This window comes from Hyperolius riggenbachi, chromosome 10 (genome assembly GCF_040937935.1).
Source record: "Hyperolius riggenbachi isolate aHypRig1 chromosome 10, aHypRig1.pri, whole genome shotgun sequence".
Lineage (NCBI taxonomy): Eukaryota > Metazoa > Chordata > Amphibia > Anura > Hyperoliidae > Hyperolius > Hyperolius riggenbachi.
In genome coordinates this window covers 204,046,178-204,063,521 of record NC_090655.1, presented here as the reverse complement: position 1 = coordinate 204,063,521, position 17,344 = coordinate 204,046,178, and the positions used below count along the sequence as shown (strand labels likewise).

Sequence of the window (17,344 nt, the reverse complement as noted above, 5' to 3'; positions counted from 1 at the left end):
CGATGGCATTTTCAGTCAAAAATCAAATTTAGCATTATTTTTGCAAAAATGTATGTGAAAATAACAATGGCATTTTTGCTCATCCCTAGTCAGCACTACATTGATATAAATGGATAATAATGATCATATAACGAGCAGTGCAGTAAAGTTTTATGCACGCATGTGTTAAAAGACACAATTAGTGAATCACAGAGCAGATAAGGAAGAGAGGTAAGTATTAATGCCGCATCTTTACTGATATCACATTATTTTGGAATAGTACAATCTGCACTAGTCATATTTCATTTGCCTGCGTTGTATTTCTTGGCAGCAGTCCATTTTGCATGACTCACTGCCTGTACTTCCTCCAGAACATTGCCTGGTGCAGACATGAATCGTTGTAATCCAAACAGGCCATAAAAATGCAGCAGGCAGCCAAAGAACTTCTTACAAAAAAAGGAGATTCAGCCCCGCACTGCATTGAGATCCACAGCGACAAGCTTTTTCTTCTGAGTAAGTTTTTACTTATAAGTTTTACCTATTTCAGCAGTGTTTATACTAGTTAGTAGGTGATTATTTACCTTACATACACAAGTGGGGTACTCATGTAAGGAAGGATGTATGTTAACTCAAACCACACTTTCAAGAAAAAAGATCCCACATAAGACAAAACTATTAAAACTGGGAGTAACGGGATATCTAACCTTATATTTATACGCTCGTCTCACCCATTGGTATATCTATGGAGCAACAATGGATTTGGGGAGCCGAGAGCAATAATAATTCAAAGGCTTTATTAAAGATTCAGTAACAAATAATCATACGTACAACTCACATAATGTGGTTTATGTGGTTTGTATGTATGATTATTTGTTACTGAATCTTTCATAAAGCCTTTGAATTAGTTATGCTCTGGGCTCCCCAAATAAAAACAAAACTAGCATAACAGAGACTTTCACAGGATAATATATCTGATCATTTCATTACCAACATCATCATAAAGAAAATGTAAAATAACATCTACATTACTGTAAAGGTTTTAAGGGCTAAAGATGCCAGTTGGATATTAAACATACATAGTGGCAACTGACAGGAACTAATGTATATATTTAGCCTGACTGCTGCCCATCCATGTGGCTCAGTTTGGAGCTACATTATACAAAACACGTGTGGATTTGTACGAAGATTGTTTTCAATATTTAAAGCAACTTAATGTAACGGATGAACCTGATCCTACATTTCCTCATCATGCTTAAAGGGAACCTAAACTGAGAAGGATATGGATTTTTCCTTTTAAAATAATGCCAGTTGCCTGAATCGTCTGCTGATCCTGTGTCTCTAATACTTTTAGCCACAGCCTGAACAAGCATGCAGATCAGGTGCCCTGACTGAAGTCAGACTTGATTAGCTGCATGCTTGTTTCAGGGTGTGATTCAGCCACTATTGCAGCCACAGAGATCAGTTGGACTGCCAGGCAACTGGTATTGTTTAACAGGAAACATCCATATCACTCTCAGTTAAGGTTCCCTTTAATGCTAGGTATGCACGATGAAATTTTCGGACAGGTTTGCTCTCAGATCGATTATTACCAACATGTCTGATCTGATTTCCGATTGATTTTTCGATTGGTTTTCCATTCACTTCTATGAAAAATTGTTTGAGGAATCAAATGGAAATCAGATCGGACATGATGGAAATAATCGATCTGACAGTTAATCTGTCAGAAAATTGCATTGTGTGTACCTAGCATAATGATGCCTTATTTTAGTTGCATTGCTGTTGCCAGTTGCCAAACTCTGATTTGTAAAACAGGGTGTGGCTGACAGGAACATGGACACTACACTGGCAGGGAGAAGGCAAGGCAACTATGCTGGCAGAGACATGGCCCACACAGACTCTTCATTATGCTGACAGGAACAGTGACAATACTCCGGAAGACACAGAGGAAATACTTTCCACTGGCAGCATGGGCGTAGGGCCCGCAGTCGCATGGGTCGCCGTGGTGACCGGGCCCACCTCCTAAAGAGACGGGGGAGGGGCCCGGGGGCCTGGACCCCCCAGGTGTTGAAATCCCCGCATCGCACTGTGGGGACTGGCTGCCGGAGGCAGAGCAGGGCTACGGCAAGATGGCTGCCGAAGCCCTGTACTAGAGACTATTTGTGTCTCCAGTACAGGGCTTCGGGCGCCATCTTCGCATAGCCCTGCACTCTGCCTGTCAGCGCGGGAGAAACTTGCTGCTCCACTGCAGGAGGATCGTCGCTGAAGGAGCTGCACGAGGGAGGCTGGCTGCACGTCGGAGAGCTCACGTCAGAGGCTGGCCAGGTGAGTGATTTTTTTTTTATTTGTACAGGTTTATTTTCTGGTAAAAGCTCCCACATTGGGCTTGATTCACAAAGCAGTGCTAACTGTTAGCACGCCTGTGACAACCCCCTTAGCACGTCTAAACGAACTTTTCGCGCGTAAAACTTTACACGAGTAAAAGCGCGCACTGCACAGAGCGCACGGCGCTCTGCGCGAAGTGCCCATTAAAGCCTATGGGACAAAGTTAGCGTGCGATCTGATTGAGAAATCCGGTGCTAACCTACTTAGCACCCTGGTTAGCACGTCTAAAGACTTTATTTTCTGGTGAATGCCCTCACATTGCGTTTATTTTCTGGTGAATGCCCTCACATTGCGTTTATTTTCTGGTGAATGCCCTCACATTGCGATTATTTTCTGGTGAATGCCCTCACATTGCGATTATTTTCTGGTGAATGCTCCCACATTGCATTTATTTTCTGGTGAATGCCCCCACATTGCGATTATTTTCTGGTGAATGCTCCCACATTGCATTTATTTTCTGGTGAATGCCCCCACATTGCGCTTACTTTCTGGTGAATGCTCCCACATTGCGTTTTTTTTCTGGTGAATGCCCCCACATTGCGTTTATTTTCTGGTGAAAGCTCCCACATTGCGTTTATTTTCTGGTGAATGCTAACACATTGCGTTTATTTTCTGGTGAATGCCCCCACATTGCGTTTATTTTCTGGTGAATACCCTCACATTGCGTTTATTTTCTGGTGAATTCCCCCACATTGCGTTTATTTTCTGGTGAAAGCTCCCACATTGCGTTTATTTTCTGGTGAAAGCTCCCACATTGCATTTATTTTCTGGTGAAAGCTTCCAGATTGCATTTATTTTCTGGTGAATGCTCCCACATTGCGTTTATTTTCTGGTGAATGCTCCCACATTGCGATTATTTTCTGGTGAATGCTCCCACATTGCGTTTATTTTCTGATGAATGCTGCGCACATAACAATTATTATCTGGTGAATGCTGCACACATAACGATTATTTTTCTTCAGACTGGCATCTTGCTACTAATTGCCCTTTTTCCTCTGGGTGCTGCGTATGTTTGCAAATTGAACGTGGCACCCATGCTGCTGGAAAGCTGAATTGATATAGCCATGCCATGCACAGCTATAGGGATTTGGATATGTGTGTGCTTTGGGTGTTGCGGCGGGGGGGGGGCTGTTGTTGCCTGGAGGGGGGGGGGCACATCCAGAATCCGCATCGGGGCCCAGAGGTTTCTAGCTACGCCACTGACTGGCAGAAACAGGACATTATGCTGACAGGAATGGTGGCAGTACCCTGGTAGAGAAAGAGGCACCACACTACGCTGGCAGAGGCAGGACACAGTACATAATACTAACAGGAACAGTGACAGTACACTTGCAGACACTGAGGCACCACACTACACTGGCAGAGACAGGACATAGACTTTACCAGTGGTGCTCACCGACAGGTCATGATCACGAGTTGCCGTGATTCCACGACCAATATTCAGCTATCCGCCACGGACTTTCATCGCCGTGGACCAATTTTCATTCACTATATGCCGCTTCGGCAGACCGTGAATGCGTACATCCAAACGCATTCACGCTCGTGAAAACGGCGCAGAAGTCATGTGGTTAGGGCATGAATTACGGAAGTAGGCGGAAGTGACTTCCCTGGCGCCAATCAGAGGCCCCCAGCCAGGCCCTAGCAACCAATCACAGGAGGGGAGGCTATGCCCTCCCCTCCAGTATATAAAGCGGCGGCCATGATGGAAAAGCTCCGTCATTGCTAGACTGTGGTACTGAAAGGATTATCTCCAGGCCATTGTAGCTTCAGCAAGTGTATTTTTGTGTGAAAAACCTAGTGTTTTTACTGCTAACAGTGCTCTTATACTACACGTGTATTCAGTTAGCTAGCCAGTGAGTCATTACTGTAGTTAGTTGTAGTCAGTGTAGTCAGAGTGTACTGGTGATTACTAATAAGTGTGTTTAGTGCATGCTAGTGTTGGGCGAACAGTGTTTGCCACTGTTCGGGTTCTGCAGAACATCACCCTTTTCGGGTGATGTTCGAGTTCGGCCGAACACCTTATGGTGTTCGGCCTTTTTAGTTCGGGTTCGCCCGAACTACTCAATGCCCGCCGAACAGGGCCGAACAGGGCCCCTGTTCGCCCGAATACGGCCCCCCTATGGGGTCGCAGGCATAAGGGGGGAGCATGCACCGATCGCGGGGGGGGGGGTCGGAAATTCCCCCCACCCCCTCCGCTAGCGCTCCCCCCTCTGCCCGCTTCCCCATAAAAAAAGTTTGTTGAAAGTTAATAGTACCGGTGGCTGGCTCAGTGCAGTGGCTGGCTGGCAGTGGTGTGAGTGAGGAGGAGGAGTCCGACTAGGACGCGTTGAGGCCGGGCAGCGGGCGGTTCAGCGGTAGTACCCTTGTGGTACTTCCGCCCTTTCTCTGACCTCACGTCCTCTACGTGATGACGCATACAAGGTGTGACAATCCAGCCCCGCGATCCCGTCGAGATCTGCTCCCGTTAGCGTACGCAGGAAGTACGGGCGCAGACGGACAACGAGACCGGTTGCTGGATCGTCAGAGGTAAGAAGAAAAGGGCGACAGAGCATGCAAATCCCGTCTAATCTGCTCCCGTTAGCATACGCAGGAAGTACGGTGAACAGACTGACAATAAGGATTGGTCGCGCAGCTGCCAACAATATGTAATGGGACAAACATCCACCAATCCCGTATTACTAGGCCACTGTTGCCATGCAGGTCTCATGCACTAGAGACTGCTGGAGGCAAATTCACTGTGTGCGTAGTAAACGGTTAAGATTGGTTGGAGGTGCCCATACATGTACAATTTTGATTGTATATACAATCGGTAAACTAAAAAAATATCGATTTCGCGCTGGAAATCGGGTAAATAAAGTAAACTGCCACCACTCTCTCAAGTTCACGGAGGAAAGAGACTCCCGTGCTATCATAATACGGTAGCCAGCCCAATCACGTTCAACACGCTCAAGTCACCGTTCGGGGAATAATCACTTCCGACGGCTTAAAGACTGTGAGCAATGTGACGTTAAAGAAAGGTTACTGGGTCCCTATATGATGCAATCTCGAATTGTATTTATAATCGAGAAACGAAGTTATCGATTTCGCACAGGAAATCTGGTACTAGCTAACCCTAGAAGGAAGAAACGGTTATTTACAACCTAGCTAGCAAATCAACAATCATAAGCAAATCATAAAACAATGCGGTAGTATGACTGACTCTTCAGAGGGCAGACTCGTTATAGCAGCAATCAGATGACCAGAAAAGGCACAAGACTGAACGATAAAATCGTTAGTTTATTTCTAAACTACATACACATAGCTTATTTTAGAACAGATTGATTGACAGAGAGAAGAGAGGAAAAGAGAACAGAATGTCTGATTATATGCAGTTCAAATACCGTTATTGGTAGTCCATGCGGCAATCGCAAGTCTTTGGCGAAAGTCCCAAAATGGCGGTTGCCATGCGGCCAACAGGCCTTTGTTGGAAAGTTCAAAGATAGAGGTTTTGCCCGTGTCCCTGCGGGCTGCCAGGATGTTACTAGGCATCAGATTGAAGGTAAAGGACACTGGACTTTTGGATCATGTCAGTTTTGTTCCTCATTGTAGGTGGGAGGAGTTATGACACATACAAGTCCAGCCTTGCAATTTGAATAAGGCAATGCCCCCTTAGGCAGGGAGAGGTTTTGGGCCAATTCATATTTTGCCCGCTCTCGGCATGCCCGTAGGTAATATCACGAACCCGAATGAATATTCACAATCAGCGTAAGTGTGTGAATCTGCTAATACCAAACACGAGGAGTCTGGATCGCTAATAGCACCGTCCCCCCCTTTCACCTTACTGGCACTGGTTCCGAAAGATCCAGAGGGCTGAAAATCTCTCAGGACCAGTGTCATGTGGAATCTAATAAACTCCGTGAATTTGAGGGAACTGCGATCTTGGGAACACCAGAAATATTACCAAACTGTGCCTATTTATTAAATACAGTTTCTACAGTTTTGTTGAATCTTTGGGTGCCCAGATGGCGTGATAAGGATCATTCCTGTCTCCTTTCAACTCAGGCCACAAGGCAGCTAGGTGTCGGACTCCTGGTGTGTCGGTGCCGATCAGGCTGGAGAAAGCTACAATTTATGAGCTTCTGTCAACTGATATCTACCCTTCACCTGATGGATGAGGTCATAAACACCTCAGGGGGTCCCCTGTGCTGGCAGAGAATCTTTTCAACAGGAGGCTCATTAGCTGACCATGAAAAGATTTCTCCAGCCCTTTGGTGAAGGGAAAAAAAAGTGTATTTAAACCAAAAACTGTCAGTTTGGTTGGTTTGCGAAGAACTATCGTTGGTAACTCCATGACGCATTCGATATGTCATATCGACGGCGTCACATCTCCTCCCCTTCCAAGATTGGGGAAGGATAGGTTAGCAGGACCTTGACTGAAGCAATACCAACTTGCTACCTGGCTCATTACAGCGGGAAAGCCCGGGTTCCACATGACCTTGGGGTTTGCCCTTTTTATGTTGGTCAGTGGTTTAGCCAGGCGGCTACAGGGCTTCGCAAACGTCCTGTAGTATCCCGCTGTTCCCAGAGAGGCCTGTACCTCTGTCATGACAATCTGATCTGCGTCTGGTTCAACGGTCAGATTGTCAGCTGACAGCTGTCCTAGTACCAGGGACGAGTGATCGCAGTGTTGCTCCCAAGTCGGGTGGGGAACACAGGGATGTCATCCGGGTACGTGAGTGTACAACCATGCTTGCTCTTCCACAGGTCGTTCCACGCCTGGAGAAAGGTGGCTTGGGCATTCATCATGCCAAAAGACATCCGCATCGAGGCGTTTAAGTCCAAGGGCAGGGTGAATGTGGATTCCAGGCGTGCCTTGGGCACGGTTGGAATCTGCCAGTATCCGTAGCTCCGATCTATGATCGTTAGGTAGTTGGCGGATTCCAACCAATCCAACAGATCACCGAGGGGAGTCATGGGATACGCAACGGTTGTTAGGATGTCGTCCGGCATCCTATAGGCCTCACAGAACATGGTGGTCTGTGAGCTAGAGGATTTGCGGAGGACAGACATCTGTAACATCTCCTCATATTTCATCTTTACTTTTGCTTGCACCTCCGGAGAGGCGCGGAAGGGGATCTGCCGTAAGGGCTTGGGAGTCCCCGGGTCCCTTCTGTGAGCTGTTGTATCCTGCCCAGGGTTGCTGCGAAGATTTCGCTGTGGGGGCGCAGTGCGCTTCAGCGAGGCCTTCGGGGAGTACGAGAGGTGGGGGGTGACTTTCACATCATCCGCCAATTCTCGTGTGGGAGCTATCAAGCCTGGCAGGGGACCGGTGTCTTCCTGTTCTAATTGGCCGTGCTCTCCCAGAACTAACTGCGTTCTATCTGACTGGGCTTCTAACAGATCCACATGGACCGTGCTTTCACCTGGGGTGACAGTTACATGGGGAATGGGTTCACTGGAGTAGTTACCATTCTCCCTGTACACCTGTAGTGGAGCTTCTACTGCTGGCGGCTTAGCGGTCTGGCCACTAAGCGCACGCAGGTTGGAGTCGCTCTGTAGTATCCTCACGGATGTGGGACTACAAGTCTCAGCCAGCTGCCTAGTGTGATCTGAGGTCAGCTGCTGAAAATCAAACTCTCTGGGGTCAGAGCTGACAGGAATGCCTGCAGGCTCTGAGCTCAGGTTAACAGTACTGTGTGTGTCTGTCTGCACAGGTATACCACAATAAACATCACCTTTTGGGTAAATCAAAATCACGTCAATATTGACATTGGTCTGGGGGTCAGAGATATCAGGGGAAGTCGAGACTTCTCCAGATAGTCCTGAGTCCGGACTACCGGTGACACTGAAGGCGTCATCAAGCGTACTCTCACAAACATGCACAACATTATCAAAAGCATTTGCATAACATGATATGTCAGTTTTAGCATGTGTGTCACCCGCCTGAAAGTCAGAATTGTCAGAGGGAATCCCTGCTGTCAGCTCTGAGTTCATGCGGCTGGCCATAGAGCATGTAACGGCCAAAGAATGTACAGCGTTTCTATCACAATTATCACTGACACATGCAATTTCATTAGTAATAACAGGTGCAGAAAGAGATAAAAGACAGTCAGTTGCTGGTACATATAAATCTGAGGGTACCTCCCGCCCAGCGGCGTTAGGTACAGTAGCATTAGCAGGTAAGGGGTTGACATCTCCCTGTTTTCCCCAAGGCTTGTACAGTACCTGGTTGTCAGGGAGTCCTGCTGGGAACTCCTGCATATCAGCAGAAAATTCCGAAGGGCACACAAGCGTGCCTAGATCAGTGCCAAGCACAGGAGGAGAGGGAAACTCAGCAACAGCCCACTCTGGAAAACCCACCCCCCATCCGGCCTTCTCGGGACCTGGGATAACAGGGTTGTGGTGGTTGGGCCTGACTTCAGTCAGGGTGAGGAGCTTTTGTGGGAGAATATCTTCCTGTCTGGCAAGGTCGGAACAGACCAAGGAAACATCTGCTTCTGGAGCACTGGAGCAAAAGATGATCTGGTCGTCCACTGGAGCACTGTGAAGATTTCCAGAACCGTAGAGCATCTCTGACATGCTGACAGGCTGTGCAGAGGGTGATGCAGGTGACGGATCAGGGTTGCTAGCCATCTTCGGGCTAGGGATGGTCGTTCTTTTCCTCTTGGGACAGAAGAACTGTATGTGGCCAGTTGCGCCACAAAGATTACACGTGCGAATGGCAGGTGTGTCAGACTGGGGTGCAGCAATAGCAGCAGCTGCAGGTCTCGGTGGCACAAAGCTCACCGGACCAGGAGGAGCGAATGCAGTAGGCTTACCTCCTTCCAAGTCTGGGGACAGTGTTCTGTGACTGTCCAGCACCAGGGTTCTCTGGCTGTCAGGTACAGGAACCTGATGGTACGCCCTCTCAGAGGTGCGCACAGGAAAGTCTCGTTCCGTCCCCTCTTCCATGGCAGGAAGTTTTGCTGTGGGGGTCACGGGTAGAGGTTCGCATCTCTCCACCGAAACACATAGTGAAGAGTGCTGATTTGATTGGGTTAGCTGGGCCAACTCCAATTCACGCTGGAGCCGTAGCTCTTCGATCTGGAGATCCCGCTGGCGCAGACACTCTCGGTGCTCCTGGTATCTGCGCAGTTCCTCGCCGGTCAGGTTTGCCAACTCCAATTCACGCTGGAGCCGTAGCTCTTTGTCCTGGAGATCCCACTGGCGCAGTCGCTCTTGGTGCTCTGCTTCACGCTGGAGCATCCGTGCTTCATGCTGGAGCATCTCTGCCTCATGCTGGCGCTGACATTCTTGGAACTCCTGGTACAAGCGCAGATCCTCGCCGGTCAGGTTTGCCAACCACTCCGGGGTTATCAGGACTGCAGGTAATAGAGGCATTAAGCAAGGCGGCGACAAGGATTCCATCTCTAGAGTAATGCCACCAGCTCAGCCTTGTCTGTGCTGCAAGCAGCAATGCCGTGCGATTCGCAGAGGGCTTGCATGTCAGGAACTGACCAATTTTGGTGATCCTGAACTGAATCAGACATTCAGAAGAGAAGAGTATAAGAAAGAATAGGGTATAGCAAAGAAAAGGTTAGGAAATGTAGACCAATCTATTCCCTATCAATGTGTACCGTTTTGTGCCCAGAACTTCGGTTCTGCAAGACAGGATACTTAGCGACCACTGTCTTATTATTCTGGTTGCAAAGACTGAGTTTGTCAGATCTTTGCGCTCTGATTTCCCAAAAGCTGGCTATGCCTGGTTTTGGGGTGTGCTATCACCACCACTGCCAACCAATGTGACAATCCAGCCCCGCGATCCCGTCGAGATCTGCTCCCGTTAGCGTACGCAGGAAGTACGGGCGCAGACGGACAACGAGACCGGTTGCTGGATCGTCAGAGGTAAGAAGAAAAGGGCGACAGAGCATGCCAATCCCGTCTAATCTGCTCCCGTTAGCATACGCAGGAAGTACGGTGAACAGACTGACAATAAAGATTGGTCGCGCAGCTGCCAACAATATGTAATGGGACAAACATCCACCAATCCCGTATTACTAGGCCACTGTTGCCATGCAGGTCTCATGCACTAGAGACTGCTGGAGGCAAATTCACTGTGTGCGTAGTAAACGGTTAAGATTGGTTGGAGGTGCCCATACATGTACAATTTTGATTGTATATACAATCGGTAAACTAAAAAAATATCGATTTCGCGCTGGAAATCGGGTAAATAAAGTAAACTGCCACCACTCTCTCAAGTTCACGGAGGAAAGAGACTCCCGCGCTATCATAATACGGTAGCCAGCCCAATCACGTTCAACACGCTCAAGTCACCGTTCGGGGAATAATCACTTCCGACGGCTTAAAGACTGTGAGCAATGTGACGTTAAAGAAAGGTTACTGGGTCCCTATATGATGCAATCTCGAATTGTATTTATAATCGAGAAACGAAGTTATCGATTTCGCACAGGAAATCTGGTACTAGCTAACCCTAGAAGGAAGAAACGGTTATTTACAACCTAGCTAGCAAATCAACAATCATAAGCAAATCATAAAACAATGCGGTAGTATGACTGACTCTTCAGATGGCAGACTCGTTATAGCAGCAATCAGATGACCAGAAAAGGCACAAGACTGAACGATAAAATCGTTAGTTTATTTCTAAACTACATACACATAGCTTATTTTAGAACAGATTGATTGACAGAGAGAAGAGAGGAAAAGAGAACAGAATGTCTGATTATATGCAGTTCAAATACCGTTATTGGTAGTCCATGCGGCAATCGCAAGTCTTTGGCGAAAGTCCCAAAATGGCGGTTGCCATGCGGCCAACAGGCCTTTGTTGGAAAGTTCAAAGATAGAGGTTTTGCCCGTGTCCCTGCGGGCTGCCAGGATGTTACTAGGCATCAGATTGAAGGTAAAGGACACTGGACTTTTGGATCATGTCAGTTTTGTTCCTCATTGTAGGTGGGAGGAGTTATGACACATACAAGTCCAGCCTTGCAATTTGAATAAGGCAATGCCCCCTTAGGCAGGGAGAGGTTTTGGGCCAATTCATATTTTGCCCGCTCTCGGCATGCCCGTAGGTAATATCACGAACCCGAATGAATATTCACAATCAGCGTAAGTGTGTGAATCTGCTAATACCAAACACGAGGAGTCTGGATCGCTAATAGCACCGTCCCCCCCTTTCACCTTACTGGCACTGGTTCCGAAAGATCCAGAGGGCTGAAAATCTCTCAGGACCAGTGTCATGTGGAATCTAATAAACTCCGTGAATTTGAGGGAACTGCGATCTTGGGAACACCAGAAATATTACCAAACTGTGCCTATTTATTAAATACAGTTTCTACAGTTTTGTTGAATCTTTGGGTGCCCAGATGGCGTGATAAGGATCATTCCTGTCTCCTTTCAACTCAGGCCACAAGGCAGCTAGGTGTCGGACTCCTGGTGTGTCGGTGCCGATCAGGCTGGAGAAAGCTACAATTTATGAGCTTCTGTCAACTGATATCTACCCTTCACCTGATGGATGAGGTCATAAACACCTCAGGGGGTCCCCTGTGCTGGCAGAGAATCTTTTCAACAGGAGGCTCATTAGCTGACCATGAAAAGATTTCTCCAGCCCTTTGGTGAAGGGAAAAAAAAGTGTATTTAAACCAAAAACTGTCAGTTTGGTTGGTTTGCGAAGAACTATCGTTGGTAACTCCATGACGCATTCGATATGTCGTATCGACGGCGTCACACAAGGGTACGCGTGACGCGTCCTAGTCGGACTCCTCCTCCTCACTCACACACTGCCAGCCAGCCACTGAGCCAGCCACCGGTACTATTAACTTTCAACAAACTTTTTTTATGGGGAAGCGGGCAGAGGGGGGAGCGCTAGCAGAGGGGGTGGGGGGAATTTCCGACCCCCCCCACGATCGGGGCATGCTCCCCCCTTATGCCTGCGACCCCATAGGGGGGCCGTATTGCGGCATGTTCGGGTCCCCATTGACTTCCATTGAGTTTGGGGTTCGGGCCGAACATGCCGAACATCTGGCCCATGTTCGGCCTGTTCGGCCCGAACCCGAACATCCAGGTGTTCGCCCAACACTAGTGCAGGCAGGCAGGTTCAGAGTACTACTCACTTATATTCAGCTAGCCAGTCATACACTTCAGCTACTACTTACTGACAGTCACACTGCCAGTGGCGGCGCCACGCTGGGGCTTACCCAGGCTTAAGCCCCAGCTGGCAACTCATTAGCCCCCCTCAAAGCCCCCCGCCGCCGCCGGCTGTGTCCGACCCGACCTGGCTCGTCGTCACTCTCTGGCTGCACTGCAGTGAGTGGAGCCGAGGGCTGCCTGGGAGTCTGGGACTCTGGGAGGAGGGCGACTGGGCAAGGGCTTGGGCTGGCACCCACCCCAGCAGCGATCAGTCCCACGGACCCACCCACCCTGGCCGGCCGACATGTCCGCTTCCGTTCTGTTCTGTCCCTGGGCCGGGCGCAGGCTCAGCTGAGTGAGTCACGCAGAGCGGCCCACCCCAGGGGTAACGTGGTGGTGGCGACTCGCCGGCGCCGCGTATAGCGGCGTTATAAAAGTGTGACTGCGTCACACAGTCAGACTCTCTCTGCGGGGCAGGCTAGTCACGCTGTGTGTGACAGACAGACACCCAGGCACCGACACACGGACAGCGGGGCTGGACTCTGGACCTGACAGCCAGGCTAGCCAGGCAGCAGGACTTGGAAGTTGGAACTAAGTCGGAACTCCGCGACAAGGTGGGTGCGGTGGGCGGTGGCTGTCCTCTCCAGTCAACTGCCAAATTGTCTTTCTGCCGCAGCCCCCCCAGGCCTCCTGAGCCTAGCACCAGCAGCACCACCACCAACAACCCCCAGGCCCCAGGCCTGACTCTGGGGCCCCAGCCCACCTACCAGTCCACCAGCCAGGCCTGAGCTGCCCTTGGGCCCCCCTCCCACCATCACCAGCCAGGCCTGAGCTGCCCTGGGGCCCTCCATCCCACCACCACCAGCCAGGCCTGAGCTGCCCTGGGGCCCTCCATCCCACCACCACCAGCCAGGCCTGAGCTGCCCTGGGGCCCCCCATCCGACCACCACCAGCCAGGCCTAAGCTGCCCTGGGGCCCCCCATCCGACCACCACCAGCCAGGCCTTAGCTGCCCTGGGGCCCCCAGCCTATCTCCACCAGCCAGGTCTCAAGCCTCCAGCCCACCACCAGCCAGGCCTGAGGTGCCCTGGGGCCCCAGCCCACCATCACTACTAGCCTAACTACATATACTGGGGACAGCTATACGCCTGGCTACATATACTGGGGACACTGGCTGTCTGTCATTATGTGCATTAACTGGTGAAACGCTGTCTCTCATTACATGCATTTACTGGGGAAACGCTGTCTGTCATTATGTACATTAACTGGCGAAAAGCTGTCTCCTATGTGCATTTACTGCAGAAACGCTGTCTGTCATTACGTGCATTTACTGGTGAAAAGCTGTCTCTTATGTGCATTTAATGGGGAAACGCTGTCTGTTATTACATGCATTTACTGGTGAAAAGCTGTCTGTCGTTACGTGCATTTACTCTTGAAAAGCTGTCTGTCATTACGTGCATTTACTGGTGAAAAGCTGTCTCTTATGTGCATTTACTGGTGAAAGGCTGTCTGTCATTACGTGCGTTAGCTGGTGAAAAGCTGTCTCTTATGTGCATTTACTGGTGAAAAGCTGTCTCTTATGGGCATTAACTGGTGAAAGGCTGTCTGTCATTATGTGCATTAACTGGTGAAAAGCTGTCCTTTATGTGCATTTACTGGGGAAATGCTGTCTGTCATTATGTGCATGAACTGGTGAAAAGTTGTCCCTTATGTGCATTTATGCGGAAATGCAGTCTGTCATTATGTGCATTAACTGGTGAAAAGCAGGCTCTTATGTTCATTTACTGCAGAAATGCACTCTGTCATTATGTGCATTAACTGGTGAAAAGCTGTCTCTTATGTGCATTTAATGGGGAAACGCTGTCTGTCATTACGTGCATTAACTGCTGAAAAGCTGATTCTTATGTGCATTTACTGGTGAAAGGCTACCTGTCATTATGTGCGTTTACTTCATTTTTTTTTCCATGTAACTACGTTAGCTGGTACAACTACATTACAGTTAGCCCCACCCACATGACATCATGACCACGCCCAATTTTTCGCCGCAGCAAATTCCTCCCCCCCCAAGCCCGGCCTGCCAGCCCTCATGCCCCCTTTGAGCCCCCCCAAAAATCTGAAGCTGGAGCCGCCACTGCACACTGCCACTGCCAGGGCTGGTCATTCAGCAAGTTTTGTGAGTAAAATTGTGTACTGTGTGCTCACTGTTCACTGGTATAATTCATCTCATTTGGCAGTGATACCCTTCACTTAGGTTCGACTGTGCTCAATGCTCACTGGTATTAATCATCTCATTTGGCAGTGATACCCTTCACTTAGGTTCGACTGTGCTCACTGCTCACTGGTATTAATCATCTCATTTGGCAGTGATACCCTTCACTTAGGTTCTACTGTGCTCACTGCTCACTGGTATTAATCATCTCTTTTGGCAGTGATACCCTTCACTTTCATCCTACTGTGCTCACTGCTCACTACTGGTATTAATCATCTCATTTTGCAGTGATACCCTTCACTTACGTTCTACTGTGCTCATTGCTCATTGGTATTAATCATCTCATTTTGCAGTGATACCCTTCACTTACGTTCTACTGTGCTCACTGCTCACTGGTATTATCATCTCATTTGGCAGTGATACCCTTCACTTATGTTCTACTGTGCTCACTGCTAACTGGTATTAATCATCTCATTTGGCAGTGATACCCTTCACTTATGTTCTACTGTGCTCACTGCTCACTGGTATTAATCATCTCTTTTGGCAGTGATACCCTTCACTTATGTTCTACTGTGCTCACTGCTCACTGGTATTAATCATCTCATTTGGCAGTGATACCCTTCACTTATGTTCTACTGTGCTCACTGCTCACTGGTATTAATCATCTCATTTGGCAGTGATACCCTTCACTTATGTTCTACTGTGCTCACTGCTCACTGGTATTAATCATCTCATTTGGCAGTGATACCCTTCACTTATGTTCTACTGTGCTCACTGCTCACTGGTATTAATCATCTCATTTGGCAGTGATACCCTTCAGTTACATTATACTGTGCTCACTGGTATTATCATCTCATTTGGCAGTGATACCCTTCACTTACGTTCTACTGTGCTCACTGCTAACTGGTATTAATCATCTCATTTGGCAGTGATACCCTTCACTTATGTTCTACTGTGCTCACTGCTCACTGGTATTAATCATCTCATTTGACAGTGATACCCTTCAGTTATGTCGTACTGCTCACTGCTCACTGGTATTATTCAGCTCGTTAGCCAGTGATTCGCTTCAGTTACTATTTACAGACAGTCAGATTGAGTCTGCCACTGCAGTTCGTTCACCACGTTTCGTGAGCCCATCATGAGTTCCTCACAGACCTCCGCTGTGAGAAGCACTCCCAACAGCAGCAACAGCCAACGCCCCATGTAACATCCACCACTGACGCACCGAAGGGGGTGTTTCGGGTGTCTGGAACCACCCCCCCTGCACCGAGACTGTAGGTGGGGCTGCCGTCAGGTAGATATAGAGTGGATAGATCCGCAGAGGCCAGGGAGGCTATCTGATCCTGTTTGCAGTGGCTCTATCATATTTCCCTCTCCGTGCACGCTCTACTTTCTTCCTCCTCCAGCAGGTCTGATTGGCTCTCTGTCCCTCCTTTTGGCATCATGGTAAAATGGAGCTGCATAGAGCCAGACCAGCAGACCTGCTGAAGGAGGAAGGGAATAGTGCTTGAACACAGAGGTAATGTGAAAAAGCCGCTGAAAGCTCTGCACAGGAGGGAGGAAGAACGGGCTGGGGTGGTAATTGAGATCATGTGCCATCATTTGTGCCTGCAACTCTGCAATTGTTATCACCCTCTGTGCATATACACTCTGTGCTATTCAATCATGTTGCAGCCTTTCCCTCTCAGTGCAGCCCGGACTCTGCAGGCAGCGTCAGGAATGTCAGGCATGTGTGAGGGTGAGTGCACTGACAGGCTGATCTGCAGTACGGAGCTTACAGAATGTTTGCTTTACAGGAGTGTCACGGAACAGTCGTGAGAAACGAGAACGCAATCGGTTTATTGCGCCGATTGCCATTGATTGTAGTCGAGCAAGCAATCAGAGACTGACATTCTTGTTTTTTTTAAAAAAGGCAGTTTTTTTCCCCCCTTTACCAGCTGGCAGGAAACCTGGCCCTGTGACTTGCTAATTAAGCCAGAGGTGTAACACTCAGATGTTAATTAACAAACCAGGAGTCTTTTCAGAGCCAAGGAAGCTAATCCCAGCAGGGGGCTATTCAAAACCTGCTTTCACTCCAGACTATCCGGCACCGACCACGGGCCATCTGAATGCATATGAGGTATGGTTTCTTGTCGATTATATTGCAACCATACATCGCACAGATATTAAATTCATATAGTCTTATTCGGTAAAATCTGGCCATCGTGCTGATATGAAATTCATTGTGATAGCCCATCCGGTTATTGAGGTATGACCCTTCTCAAGAACTGGGTCCGCTGCACTAGCCATGTCTGATGTCATATTAATCTGTATTTTCCGACAAGTATAAATCTTTTATCCCCCTAAATATGACGTGTATCGTTTGTGAGTTACGGCAGTTTGTAAGTTTAAAACCTAAAATCTCTTGGAAATCTCTTGGAAATTCAGAGGGGGCCAGAATTGCCACACCCCCAAACCAGCTTCATCAAAAGTATCTGCGAGGGGCCCTTCCCTCAGTCCTCCAAATTCCATCTATATGAGAATGGTCTGCTGCCAGCCAGAAGACACATGGTTGGTGGCCATCTTGCTGAACTTTGAATTTTGCTCTGAAACAAAGAGCTTTGCGGAACTTGAAACCGTTTTGCTTGGATTTTAAATTAAGCTGAAACAAAGGACTTTACCAAGGACTTTATGA

General features: G+C 48.5%; 1 protein-coding gene across 1 annotated transcript in view; it reads left to right on the top strand.

The window, feature by feature from the left end:
• Window positions 1-354: 354 nt before the first annotated feature.
• LOC137536213 (uncharacterized) overlaps window positions 355-17,344 on the top strand; it is a 116,095-nt gene continuing 99,105 nt past the window's right edge. The window contains exon 1 of the mRNA XM_068258324.1: window positions 355-492. The gene's annotated coding sequence lies outside the window, so the exon portion shown is untranslated. The remainder of the gene's footprint in view (window positions 493-17,344) is intronic.